The following is a 15,350-nucleotide window of genomic DNA, read 5'->3' on the forward strand; positions in this document are numbered from 1 at the left end:
AGTCTAGTAAAAAGCTATACTGACGTACATACATATAAATGTGACGCTGGTAGCGAACTCCTAAATTTAAAGTTGATCACAATAAAAACATTCTTTCGCCAAACCTTCCAGTGCCTTTCCCCTATGACATTCAGATTAACTATTAAATATTGAAATATTTTTCAATTATATTGCACGAGTCACTCGAAACAAAGCGTACGTGAAAAATCCGAAATGTTAAATATTATCTGTACACGCAATTAAATTGCTGTTCCTGAATGGAACAGTGTCGCAAAACTCTTGGAAACTCCAATAAAAGTCATTTCAACGCAGAATTAGTAAGGCAATCTTCTCACGATACGCGTAAATGGCGGATCACATGTCCCCAGAATGGCACACCTTCAGGAAACGGGTGCAATTAGAACAGTTCGTCCACCCAAAAACCTCGCGACCATGTCCTGTGTGTGCCATTAGACACACGGACATCGCGAACGCGAGATTATAATAATTTTCCGAGCGGTGTCCGTACGACCTAATGTCGATCTAACGGTGTGTTGTCCGTTCCTAATCCCGGTCGTTTCAAGCGTAATGTCAATCTGTGTTTCTCATTCGATAACGCCTCCCGAGGAGGAAGCATCCTATATGGAATTTTTTTGCAGTAATTGAATCTCCCTCGTGCTAGATCGAATCGCATTAAGTAGGATTTGTTAAGGTATCTCGAGTTGCCGCTGATTTGAATAGTCCTCCGATCTCTGTTATGCAGATGAGGATTTATGTAAATTGATCCGATAGAACATCTTTTTGGAAACATACTAGTCGTTGCTCCATTTTATATTATAGTAGACCAACGGTGAATATTAAACTGTTGTCTTGGGGTATGAGTTATGTTTCGTAAATGTATAATCCGCTGTTTCTAACCAAGTTAATATTATTTATGGTATAATTGTACATACAGGTACAATGAATTTACATTAAAGCAAATTTCCTGAGATATAATTTGTAATGAAAGTTCCAATCATATCTTACGATATCCAATCGTATAAGTAATCCACCATATTTTGTCGAATTCAATACGTAGATTCGATGATATTAGAAACCTATGCTGTTTCAGTAATATTTATCGTCATTTTTCAATGTTCGTTGCCATTTTGAAAGAAGAAAAAGGTAGAAAGATTTTTTAAATTTGAACTGTGTTACCTAGTTTATTAACCCTGCTGTTCTCCTCACTTATTGTTCACGTTTGTAACCCTTCAAATAAAATTATTCCAAACTTTAAAATGATTTGTCCTTAACAAATTGGAAATACACAAAAAGTAGATGTATAATTTAAATACGTTGGATTCTAAAAATAAATATTTAAAAACATAATACCTGTTGAAATATAATTTTCATTTCGGGTCATATAGACCCAAGGAGAACAGCAAGGTTATTACAAAAATAAATAATGGATTACTTATCGGTACACCTAATATCAGTAGATATCCTTTAGAAAAGAAGCTTTCTGATGATCTAGTGTTTCACACATATGAACGGCACTGTACAAAATTTTTCTATGAAAACACTTAACGTAACACTTAAAGTGACATGAAAAAAATCTTGATAAGAGGCACTGTCGATCGAACCGGCACCATCGAACGCAAAATGTGGTATAAACGCGAACGAGCAGCTTAGTCGCGTATACGTAAATTCTTCTCTCGTGGACCGAACCCCGGCTCGCGTGACTGAAAAGCAAAAGAATTTTTATTCCCGGTAATTGTGGGAAGGAAGATTCGTGGCGCCTCTTTCGCATCGATTTCGCGCCAGACGTCTGATCCCTGTTTGTAATTCCTTGTCGGTCCTGCTGTCAGCCATGCGAATGCTTGCCTTCCAATCAGCATTCTTCCTTTTTTTTTAAATGTATGAAATATATTCTATTAAACATAAATTCGTCGATACTACTTCTCGATCTTAATTTTAACACAGTACAACATAAAAAAGTCGATTACTCGATCGCGATCGTAAAAATTCTATTGCAATTGTGCTGAGTTAAAAATAATAAATGATGTATTGAAACTATTTCATTGGGGTTCGATAAATTATATCGGGGTTATTCAATTTCCAGTCGTTAAAATCTTTATAGGCTTTTATCTTCGTAATCTCCAGAACGTTTCTACGAAGAAAAATAGGGGATAGAAAATTGTACATCCACATTTAGCATTTTCGCAGAGGCATGTTGAAAGTACTGTTTATAATTTCATCTCATATAAATTTCTTAATTAAATTCACTCTCTTGAGAAAAATAAAACCATTTAAATTTCAGTCATCTCAGTACCGAGATTACCATCGTACCTGAATTACGGATCGTAGGTATTAAATGCATAAGAAGAGCTAATGAAGTTTTTATTTTATTATCAATCTAATAAACTTCCTAATTGGTAAAATAAATCTTACCAAACCCATAAAAACGGGATCTTGTTTACCGAAATTGTATTTTCCTAAAACCGTCTAAACAAACATAAACGTACGACGAGGTATGACGCAACCGAGTCCGATGACGATGAGGGATTCCGCTGGTGTCGTTTGAATTCCATTAGCCAGTTTCCAGTGCGCCCGCATTTCTTAAACTTTCTCTTAAATTACAAACGCGGAACCGGAGCGCTGTGCGCCGGTATACGCGCAATCGGCTTATGCATAATTACAGTCAGTAAGTCATTACCGTGCAATCTAATCGAGATAAACTGCCCACCCAGGTGAAAAAAGGAGCACGGTTTCGTTGATTCAAGATTTACCGACTGGTTCACGGTCCCTCACGCTCACTGGCCCCAGATCGAACACGTCCATTTTCCAAATACACGAGCGAAACCAATCATTCCGTTTAATAATTGCGACCGTGTAAATCAGCCCAGACGATATAGCCATGGGCGTAGCTATAGGGAGCATTGAGGGGCAATTGCCTCCGCCCTAGAGGGACAAAGTGGCTTTTGCCCTGTCCTAGAAGAAAGAAATTGGATTTCGTCCAAGTCTAGAAGGATAAAAGTAACCTTTGCCCTAATCCAGAGGAAAAAAATTGGCCGTCGCCCTACCTCAGAGGGACAAATGTTGTCTTTGCCGTACCCTAGAGAGATAAACGTGGCCTTCGTTCTACCCTAGGGGGCTAAAAGCGACCTTTGCCTTAGAGAGGCAAAAATGAGCTTTGCCGTACCCTAGAGGAACAAAAATAGCCTTTGCCCTAACCTAGAGAAAAAAGTCGGATTTCCCAACTACCCCCCACACTAAAGAAAAAAAAATTATATTATCTAATATTTTGTATGTAGAAATAAATCTAAAATCCATTTAAAGTAATATTATGAAATTTACCTTAAGACCAATTTTGCCCCTCCTCCCATGGATTGATAACCTAGCTACACCTATGGATATAGCCCATTCGAGTTCTTTCTCCACGCTTGAATTTATCACGACCGCTTGACTAACAGCGCGCGCGAAGGACGAAAATTAAACAATACGTTTCCAGCGTAGTTGGTATGTTAAATACAGTTATCATAACTCGCGTCGCCGGTTAACCAGAAAATTGATCGGCTCGGTTTGAAACACTGGACAGTGGATGCGAGATTAAGTTCGCGCGAGGATTTGATTTGTATCTCAAGATCGTCAGATAACTGTGATTTACGTGCTTGCGGCGACGATTGACCGGTGAAAATGAGGGAACGCTGGATAGGAAACGATGGAAATGGTCGTGACGTGTCTGGAATGAGCGCAACGAGATCCTAAACTTTTAGATTATTTTTTATCGTATGTACCTACCTGGTATTTGAAAATTAATATTGAAAGAAGAATAATGCAATTTGAGCGTCGAAAACGCATCCTAAGTAGGATGAATTTACGAAATCATATTAAAGAAAGGGCTGTCATTTTCCAATTCAACCTATATACATTTTTCAAATGAATTGTTACAGAAGACATACTTTAATTTTCGAGATGACAGTTACTGGTACACTAGGATTGTTCACAGATATTAATTATTAACTAATTCTTTATATTTAATGTATAAAACTACTTTTTGTAATGAAAGAGATATATGTATATGAATGAAGTCACGTTACAATCTTAACCCGCTAACTTTATTTGTCCACTACAGTAGACGTCTACTGTGTCATGTTAGTGACAATATCTGGTACATTTAGTGGCCCTGTGGCTACGAATTCGTTATTTATCGTGAGTACATTGCTTATTAAAGAAAATATTTTAAAACATGTTTTAAATAGTCTTAAAATTAAATAGTTTTAATAATTGGACATCTACCCTAGATACTTCCAATTAAACATACGAAGTACTATTTCTCGAGTTAATAGTTTTTGGTTATGATACAATTACAAAATAACTATGACTCTCTTTAAAACACTAAAAAAAACGATCATTTCCACTAGTGTTTATTATAAATATCTCGAATTATATTCTATATTTGTTACCGTTCTTCCACCTACACGTAAACGCAAACGTTCTCCAGCAAGGAAAAAGCACACGAAACAGCCGTATCATATCGTTTACAAAGCCGTCGAGGTCTGGGAGCAACGGAAAATTATCATTGCACGCGGATAACGAGGAATTTGTCTTGCTTTCGGATATCGGAAAAATTCGCGGCGGTTTACTGTTAGCCGACGCGGAACGGCATTCGAATGCATTTGGATAATTTAGCCGCGACGAACGAAGGAGGGGGAGGGGTCCCGTAACAATAGGTTTTCAGGTTCGCTTATCGCGTTAAATCGGACAAGCCTCGGCTCGCGGCACGGCTTCGCTTTATAAGACCATACTAAACACGCTGCCGGAGAAAGTCCGCCGATTATATCGGTACGAATCAACTATGACCCCAAACGGCAGCCTCCCGCGCACCGGAACGAAAATCGTACCTCCAAACGTGCCCCGATTTTATCCGACATTTCGAGCCTCATACACGGTTTTGCTACTTTATGGAAATAAGTAGGAAGGGATAGATCGATCGGAACCGCCTTTCGAAGGTTTTAGGAGTTATATACAGCACTTTCAGAAAATAATGGCCAATTGACCATTAAAGAGAATAATACTTGACTTAAATAAAAATTCATTACATCAACAAATTATCCGTATGCATATGTGTGTTGTATTGGATGGAAGGTGTTTTGTGGTGCAACTGAAAAAGAGACTTTATTTCCGTTAAATATAATTTTTTCCACGTGAGTCGTTTGCGGAAAAATCGATTTTTATTAGATGGACGTATGCGTATTGTACAAGATGGGATATAGTTAGTGGTGCAATTGAAAAAGGAAGTAATTTCCAATGAATATAATTTTTCCGTTATGAGCCGTCGTTTGCGACAAAATCGAATTTTATTAGATTGGCGTGTGTATGTGCCTTGTGTTACCACTTATGAGCTCATATAATCATACTTTTGTACATTATTACGGCTTGTAATTATGTTTACACGTATAAACGGCATCATGATATTACGTGTTTTGCATAATAATTCGATAAAATTGCTACAATAGTAAATGTAATAATGTAAGTGATAGAAAACAGATAATATTGTCTCACTTTCGATAATTATGGAAAATAGAAGTATTCAGCAATGATCAGGTACATAAACCACTTGTGTTCAAAATGTACACGTGCTCAATAATATTTTCAATTGTGTTCTGTCGAAAAATGAAGTTCCAAATAAAAACATTTTATTATGCACGTTCATTTTATTTCTAAATATCATCTACGTGTCGGTTATACGAATTAAATTAAAAATTAAAAATTAAAATTTCCCTAAACATTTGCAGTATCTCAATAAATAGCTATTTTCAAAGATATTTACTCCGTCAACTCAAATTTACTCAATCCAAATGTAAATACAATTACCTGAGCGTTATAGGATTTATTTTCGTTTTACGATCACGTTACATTTTGTACAACGCAAGAAACGTTGCGAAAGAGAATACGGACTCGCGATTTAAAGGGATTCATTAAGGAATATAAATAAAGGCTGGCGCCACGGCATTGCACAATGAACGAACAGTAAACGGATAAGTTCGAGATAAGCTATGTGTTAGGAAGTCAAAAGCGCGTATATCTTCAAGGAAATCACTGGCGACCTGGACTGACTGACTGAGACAAAGGATAGGCGACATAAATCGCTGCGAGCCACGATAATGTGTATGACAAAGAGCTCCCGGTTTGGTACCGGATACAAAAGGCTCCAGAACTTCTGGTTCTGTCGTCATAGGCGGCATTTCGCGGCCGCCTGCACTTACTCACGATCGGCACGGCGAACTCGCGATCGTTCCCCGAACCGGTCGTGTCTTCGTGATCGTTCATCGACGCCAGGGAATCTTGGAAACGTGCTTTACGTAATTAGATCACTCAGTTTGGTAACAATCGAGGCGCCTTCCCTACGGTTACCTAACCTCTGTTAATCGAGACGTTCCCAAAATCAATTTAAATGGAACAGATGATATTTCGAATATAATTCGTTAGAATTGATTCATTTGTTGGAAAAGAATAATCTTTTTTCTTTTTCAACTGCATCTATTTAAAATTTATTCATGAATACTAATGACAATCAATTAGTAGGTTATCATTTTTGTTTGTATGTTAGGGAGCTTTCGAGTGAATATTTATTCAAACTAATATTTATTGTATCCTTCGAGGCATGCTTGAATGAAAGAAAAAATAAGCGTATAAATATCTCACAAGAGATTAAATCATTTAACACGTTAACTGCCGTTTGTATCTAAATGAATGCAATACATTCTGGTGTAAAGGGCCACCTGTATTAGTTTGAATACTGTGTCCTTTATTCAAATTCAGCTGCCTGTATTCTTAAACGTACAATTATTACATAAAATTATATAAGGAAAGATTTTAAAGTGGCCCAGTTGTTCAGATAACCTTGGTGTCCAGCAATCTTTTTTATCTCTTAAACTCGATCCAAAATAATGCAGTAAAAGAAAAAGTACCTCTGCATTTTATTAAGATCTTTTTCTATATCAAATAAGAAGTAATTTATGATTATCCAGAGCCTGAATAAATAACAATAGCATAGACATAATGTATTTTTGACACTAGAAAGTTTAAATAAGTAGTAAAGACAAGAAAGAATTAGCGCAAATCTGGCGTCCACAATTATTTAAGATTTACCGTTACTTTTGCCCGTTTACCACCGGAGGGAACGAAAACCGAGGGATCGTAATGATCGATTTCGGAACGAAAATCGCTGTTGTCGTGACTGATCGACGCCGTAGAATTCTCCGCTCGGCGCAATAAAATCCTCAGTGTTCCAGACGAACGGGTCCCCTCGGTTCACGAAACCACCATCATAAACAAGCCGTTATCGAGAACGCCGCGTTTTAATATCACTGGAATGTACTTAAAACGACGCAAGATTTCAACTTCTTGCAATAGCGCGCCGGTCATGGATTACCAATTTCTTAATCAACGTCGATAGAGTTTTTACGAATTACTCCAGGCATTTTGTTTGGCGCGTTGGTCACGGTTTCTGCGGAATTTTTCGCGTGTTAGATCGCGTTAACAACTCTGCACGTATCCCTTTTTTTCTTGAGACCGTTCGAGAAACACGGGATATCAGAGGATTTCGAGTCTGCGTCGAAAGAAGGTAGTTTAACATTTTGACTATCACGTCACATATAAGTGACACGTCAGAAATAAAATCAGAAGAGATTTATGTGACCCACTCTAGATTAATTAATAATCAAGTGGGAAATGTCCATTAATAGTACTAGAAATTATATAGCACAATAAGTACTGAATGTCAATTATAAATTAGCTTAGGAATAAATAAATCTAAGAAAGAAATATAAAAGTTATTTATAACGTCACCAATAATAGAAAATATTAAGATCGAGAATACCAAATTATTCCGTACCATCGTCAATATTTCTTGTAAGTAGAAGTGGTATATATTGACCAGACATATTTCAGTAGAAATACATCAAATGGGTTTTTTTTGGAACGAAATGTTCGTCAGTGCCCGATTTCCTAAATTCATCCTGAGTTCCTGTTACTTGAACCACTGCTGAATTCGTATAATCTAGCTAGAATGTAAACAGCAGATCGATGCATTAAAAAAATCGCAATCACGGTTTTATTCATTCACTTTTAAAATTATTTCACGAAGCATTATGAAATTATAGTCCTCGCAGATTTATTGCGAAATTTATAAGATTTCTAATGTTAGCACAAACAGAAGAACGAACAAATCATGCTTGAATCCATATATCTAAAAGTGAACGTCGCTTATTTTTAACGAAAAATGATAGGTAGTGGAGAGGATTAGACCTAACCCAGACCATCTTGCGTTAATGCTTCACTAAATTGTACGCGGATCCTCCTTTGGAGGACTTGATACAGTGTTTGAAGTCCTTAAAGTAGTGGCATGCATCTTGCACTATGTATCGAAGGGCTGGATTACTTACATGTACAAATTGTATTCATTGAATTGATGTAACTATCTTATCCAATGGTCGGATAAGATAGCTAATTTATTCAAACATAATTTTAAAAATTTGTTTATTTAGTTAGTTTTCCTGTATGCCAAACTATAAAATTATTTACAATATATAGTTTTGTTGCTAAAACATGTAAAATTTTACGGTAAAATATTATTTTCTTTGTATAAGGAATTAAGAAATTACACTTATTTTCCCCTGGTACCACCATCTTACCCCGACCACCCCTACTGTTTTGTCCCCCCACGTGTCCAGATAAATGAAATTCTCCTCTATCACCTTTACTCGAAAAAAACGCATACTCGATCAACTATCAAATTTCACCTTATTGGAACCAAAGTTTCATCCCAAAAACATCAACGTTACAATATTATTTAATAGTTATACAAAAGAATCAGCTACTGACCGATTGTACTATAAATGTTTCTACCCACCCTATGTATGAGATTCTATCGAAGTGTGTACGAAAAATTCTCAGCAAAGTCTCATCCGCTTCAAGCTTGTTCAAGCGCTGTAGGGCTTCGCTAGAGTAGAGCAGATCGAATTTATCCCGCGAGTACATCGTGGCGACTCAGCGATATTCGCTAGCTCGCGCGCGCACCGCACGGCAAATCAGCGCAAAACGCTTAATTAACGTCGGATCGATTTTTTTTCTCCCTCGATAGATCGCCCGATGGATTTTTCTTTTACGCTCCCGCCGGGAGAAAGGCGAGGCGATTTTATCTTTGCGCCAGGTATACGATATTCAGTATACCGCTCGAGATCGATTTGCATAAGCGTCCACGGTGAACTAGGAAAGGCGCGTACTTAATTAACGTGTCCCACTCGTACGGCAGCAGATTTATACGAGATCGTAACCGTACGATTCGAGGAGTCATCATCTCGTTAAGGAACTTTAAGGATTCCCAGCGTCTCGAAAAACCGACTGCAATGCGGAAGTCTTGGCGGCGCAGACCCGCGACAACGGTCCACGCGAACGAACCGCTAAATCTCTATAAAAATCCACCGTCTGATCTCCGTTTGTTCTTGATCGTTATTCATTAATTAACCCAATTCCGTGCTGACTAACATTATTCTTTAAATTCGTCTCCTAGCTGAACATATATGTAATTGCATTTTCTATCTGAGGGAATACAATATTTGCTTCTATGTGACGTTTACTGTCGGTCTTTTTTCTGGTTTACACTAATATTTTCATTTATTATGATTAGATACCTACATATTTAAACTTTTTTTTTTATGTAATCATGCGTGAATATTTAAGTTTAGTCCTTACTTTTCTTAAGTACTAAACGTCCCGCACATTAAATTGACAAGAAACATAGTAGAATTCTCATAAAATCCGACATCTAATGGTTGAGTACACTCGATAATCCTGCTGGATTTACTGTAGTTCTCCTTTTTTATAATACATTAACAACCTAAATACAAAGTTAACTCATTAATACCGATCAGTTCGAAGATGTATAAGCTTATAAATAATAAGTTTTTTTTTATGGTAACAAGTGTCAGAAGTTGTGCCATAATCATTTGAAAATTACTTGATAAAAACAAAAAATTTTTTTGAAATTATAATATGCTGCGTTTTACCTTATAGATTATGCATTTATAACGTACCCAGTTGTCTCAAAATTCAGCACCGTAACGATTTTACTAAATTTTAGTAAGGGCTTCGTTTCGTGCGATACTTGACAGACGCTTTGGTAGAGTAAAGAAATGACTGCTTGTTTCTAATTTCCACCCAAAAATGTTTAAAGATTGACATTTGCATAAAGATCCGCCGTCTAATCATAACAGCTACAACAATTGCCCCGAAATATATTTAAACGAGTCATCCATCTTCTACTGAACCCAACAATTTCCACAACAAACATTCAAACCTTATTCCCAACATTTCAATTCCAATATTTATTTCTCCCGCAATAAATAATTCCCACGTCTTGCAAGCCAATGTCCGACTACAAGCTCGCGTCTCAATTTCGCCAGTTTCGCAGTCGCTTGTAGGCCACGGTTGAAAAATCACGGCTGTATGCAGATTCCTGCCATGTACCGACACTCTCGATCCACGACCGAAAAATTCACCCGTGGGGGGAGGACTTCTCACAATTATATGCGTTGCCTCGTGCTCGCCGCGACGGCAAAAGGTAAACGCGTTTTTCGCGCGCGTTAGAAAGGAATTCATTTGCAAGATAATGAGCGGTGCCGATGTAGCCAACACGCGTTCCACAGCGAACGACCCCCAAGGGGGGATGCATTATCGATTCGAAAAGCGAACAACACGCACGAAAAACGCGTTTCTATGAATCATCTCATCCGTATTCAGCGACGCCTTCGACCCTGAAGCCAGCCACCTACGATCGTGTACGAATCACAGGGACCCAAACGCAGCGGATTAGCAGCTGGAACCAACGCGAGATGCCGCGACTATGTCTTTTTTTTTTCAGCATGCTGTTCGAGCATGTACGCAGCGTCGGGACAAGTGCCAATGAATTTTTGTTTTTTCTTTTCTTTCATCTTCGAAGGCTCTCGAGGCGCATTTCGATGATCACCGGTAACGCTCGTGCGGCGACTTGGATATCTTGTTTACTACAGTTTTATTTCACGCATGGAATATAGACGAATTACTAAACCAAGGTAGGGGGCAGTTGAGTGGCTTGTTTGACCTCTCTGTGGACGAAATAAGAAGAGTTTAATTCTTTATTTAACGGGTTTCGACGTGATACGGTAGATCTGATTTAAGGATGGGTGTATTTTGGGGGGGAAAATTCAATCTATTTTATTACTTTTGGGTTTCTTGATTGTTTTTTTATGACTCTCCATTAGCTGGGTAATTAATTGCGAAACGTAAAATCGTTTCGATGTTGTATAGTACCGTTATTGTATTCTTTCTGGTTTTTTGGTCTCTGACATCCCCTTTCAGGGCATTGACCCTTAAGCAGAGACCACACGTCCCAGAGACACATTTCAATTTTTTTTTCTTTATCACCAACCAGTGGAAAATTTTACAAGCTCTAGGCTTCTAGGCGTTTGAGAGTACATTCAATTGACAGTAAGCCGCGCGCTATTTCTGAAATAATAACGAGAAACAATATCCAGTTTGTTATTAAAAGTGTTGCAATGTAGTCGCCGAATTATTCATCTCTGAGGCGGGTCGTCCATAGTTAAGGGTTAACCCTTGAATAGTGAGATGGACATCTTATTACTAACTGGTAAGGCGGGGTTTAACATACCCCAATTGTTTTCTATTTAAACGTTACATTTTTTTATATTTGTTTAGAAAAAAGGATATAGATCAATTTAATAGATATATTGAATTGATTGAAGTAACTATTGAATAAAAATAAAATATTCTAAAAATATAGAACTGGCAATAGATAAACATTTCAAGCTAAATAATATTATATAAAAAACTAAACGAAAAAAACTCCGTTGAATAGAATTTTGAGGTGGGGTCCGTTAAACCCCAGAACTGTTACGTTTTGAAACTATAACTATAATAATCTCACCATGTGTTATTACTTCACGACGACTGGACAAAGACTGAACCATAATGGGCAGCTACTGATCATCAAAAGTCCCTGCATGTATAGGTATTTATTTCTCATTTATTTAAAAATTATATGATGTTCCTCAGGTCCGCACTCACCTGTTAACTATTAAATCCACATAAGTTAGAAAGCTAACTACTATTCTTATAGTAATTTCTCCATTATTATTCCGTCCATAACGGAAACGGAAGCTCAGAAATTCGAAATAGCTTCTGTATTCTTTCTGATTTTTTCATATCACCAGTTTCTATCATCCCTGAATTTTGTTACGCAAAGTATAGCCTTAAGTCGATATAAGCTGAGAAGCTAACTATTATTCGTTAATTTTTCCATTATTATGTCATTAATAACGGAAAGGAATCGAATTAAAGAAATGAAGAATTTTAGAAATTCGAAATGTATTTTGTAAGAAACCAATTCTGACCTCCTTGTACCTCGAAGATACATCAGTTTCCGTGTAATTACACGGACTCTTGAAATCTTTTAACGGCGCGGGACACGGTTTTTAATCGCTATCGGTAATAATCCTCTCGTTAAATTCTCGTTGCGTCACGCGAAAGTGTTCAGGCCGGCGGCCAATCAATAAAAGTTCGTTACATCGACGCACGAAATCTTCGAAGGGGGGGTATTAAAATCGCGGATAAGCATGCAGGTGAACGTGCATTGCGTCGTCCTTGATCCACAGTAGGTGGGTACGTCGGTGCATGTACCTGGGAAAATAAAGGATGCATGTGCAACCATCACGTTGAGAAATAGCCACCGCGTGTACGGTGTACCTGTGCACGAGGTCCGTGGGATGATTCAATGATTCTGCTCGAACGTACGGGAGAAATCGTTTTCGCGAATGGAGAAGTGAGTTACGCGACCAGGGCGACCAATTTCTTTACGGTTCTACCTTTTTGCGTCTACGACACTCGAGGTGAAATGGCGTGAGCACGAACCAGACTACAGAAAACAGAAAGTATTAAAGTGATTGCTCGAATGAAAAAAACGTGGAACACTTTATAGGTAATATTCGGTTTAGTAATAAATTATTTCAATTTTTCTTTTTTCAAGTTAGATCAGTCGAAAGCACTACGTAATTAATATTATTGGTATGACAAAATATTAATATTGCGGATTTTTATGCATTTATAGCGACTTTTAACTGGTCGATTTTAGTATCTGAAATTGTGGATTTGCATAAACTCCTGCAGTCTAGTTATGAGACTCCGTAATTAACATTACAATACACTTTTAATACAGATTCTTGTTTGTTGCGATCTTTAGAAATAGTTATACAATTGAAATATTTCTGTTGTTATTATAATAAGTACCATGTAGAAGGTTTTTAATATCTATGTGGCAAATTATTTATTGGTAAGCTAAGGATCAAATTACATTTAAATCAATAAAGTAATGAATCTTCATTCAGAAATATCAAGATTGTTATCGAATGTGAAGTAGAACTGTGAAACAAAGACTATAAATTTTTTGAACGATATACACTTCCTCTAGAATTTTTTTTATTAGGAAATACGTAATTATATTCGACTTGTTATACACTACTGGAAATCGTTATTCCATCACTTGAATATCGAACATGTTATCAGTTACACGTCTTTTATTACTAGTTATCGGAAAATTAATTAAACCAAATGTTTATTGCAAAAATGTGTAGCTCACTATTTTGACCAGAATCATTTTATCAATCATACTGCTATGAAAATTATACGTGCTATATAAATTTGTGAGTGATGGAACAAATGTTTCCAATACCGCATTAACACTCAATTCTTAAAGTACAATACAATCATCAAATGATATGAACATTTTTTAAAGAAGGAAATGTAAGCATACAATTACAAAAATGGACTTTTTAGTAATATATTACTACGTACGAATTAGTTGTTACAGTTTTATCCGGAAAGGAAACGTTGTGGTAGCAGGACGGAAGAAAAATCAGTCCGAAAAGGCGAGCTGTCTCGAAGGAAGTATCGAGGCCCCTTAACGGGATCCTCCCGTTGGCCATCTACCATAAATTATACACTATATCGCATAAGAGCCGGCCCACGTGGCGGCGAATAGTAAACTGCAGTTCTTTTTTTGTCAGTATAATAATTTATGTTACGACGTGACACAGTCGAATATCGATTCTCACGTATTTAGGAAGTACTTTAGTAATTAGCAACTAATCATTCAGATTCTCTAATTGTTTGAATTGTTATATTTTTATATCTTTATAGGATCAATACTTTCATAATTGAAATTTTTAAATTGTTTGATTTGTTATATTTTTCTTTAAATCGATACTTTGGTAACTACTAAATACTTTTGTAAAACACTGTCGATCGATGAATCAAAAATTAATTTTCATCTCTTAGAATTTTTTGTTCCCACATTTTAAACATGTTTGTCATTTTTATATCAATACTACGTTTTATGCTTGATATAATTCAAAATAATTTATAAATTAATAGGGTGCGCCTATGAAGTTGATTTCGAAGAAGTGGAATAATTCGCTGTGAACTCTGCAAACAAACATTGATTGTAATATCCTACCGATAAACTTATCGATATCATTGTCTAATTACATAATTAGACCACCGGTCACAATGAACATAACGTTTAATTTATCATTGAATTAATACAGAATACCTGGTCATTCTTGTAAAATTGAATATACCTCGATAGCAAAGGCAAAGTGGCAAGTACAAGATCGTGAAATTAACTTCCTTTCACTTCGAAAAAGCTGCGGTTTAACATTTACGACGCTAATTACGATGATAAACCGAAGTACCTCCATCGAAGACTTCATCCAGCTACGATCTCAATTTGTGTTGGTGTTGCTTTGTGCTTCGCCACGAACACATAAGTATCTTCGTTATAAGTTATTATACATCGCGGTCACTGAAGCAAACATATCGCTGGCCATAACTTTCTAGTGCAACAATTAACTTTGTTGGTCGTTCAATTACGATAATTTGTCAGTGATGAAGAGATAGAAGGGATCGTGGTCCTGTTCGTCGTATATTATGTCGATGTTTGTTAACGTTATTGTTGTATCAGGGTGTAAATTTAAAAACATGTTCTTACAGTATCTGGTTTAATTCTGTAATGACGTATATTATAGTATAAAATGAAGTATAGTACTCGAATAAGGAAATATAGTATCACATGTCTTATTATTCTCGGTCTACAAGAACTTAACGTTCCACATGTATCGTTCTAATGCTACAGCAACAAAGAACGAACAAGCGATTTGACGAAAATCGAAACGGTTATTTCACATGGTACAATAAGAAAATCGTACAGACGCAGCTGACCTGGAGGGTTCCCCGATAACGGTGCAGCATCGTGGAACACGATTCATCGATAGATC

This window comes from Dufourea novaeangliae, unplaced genomic scaffold (genome assembly GCF_001272555.1).
Source record: "Dufourea novaeangliae isolate 0120121106 unplaced genomic scaffold, ASM127255v1 scaffold84, whole genome shotgun sequence".
Lineage (NCBI taxonomy): Eukaryota > Metazoa > Arthropoda > Insecta > Hymenoptera > Halictidae > Dufourea > Dufourea novaeangliae.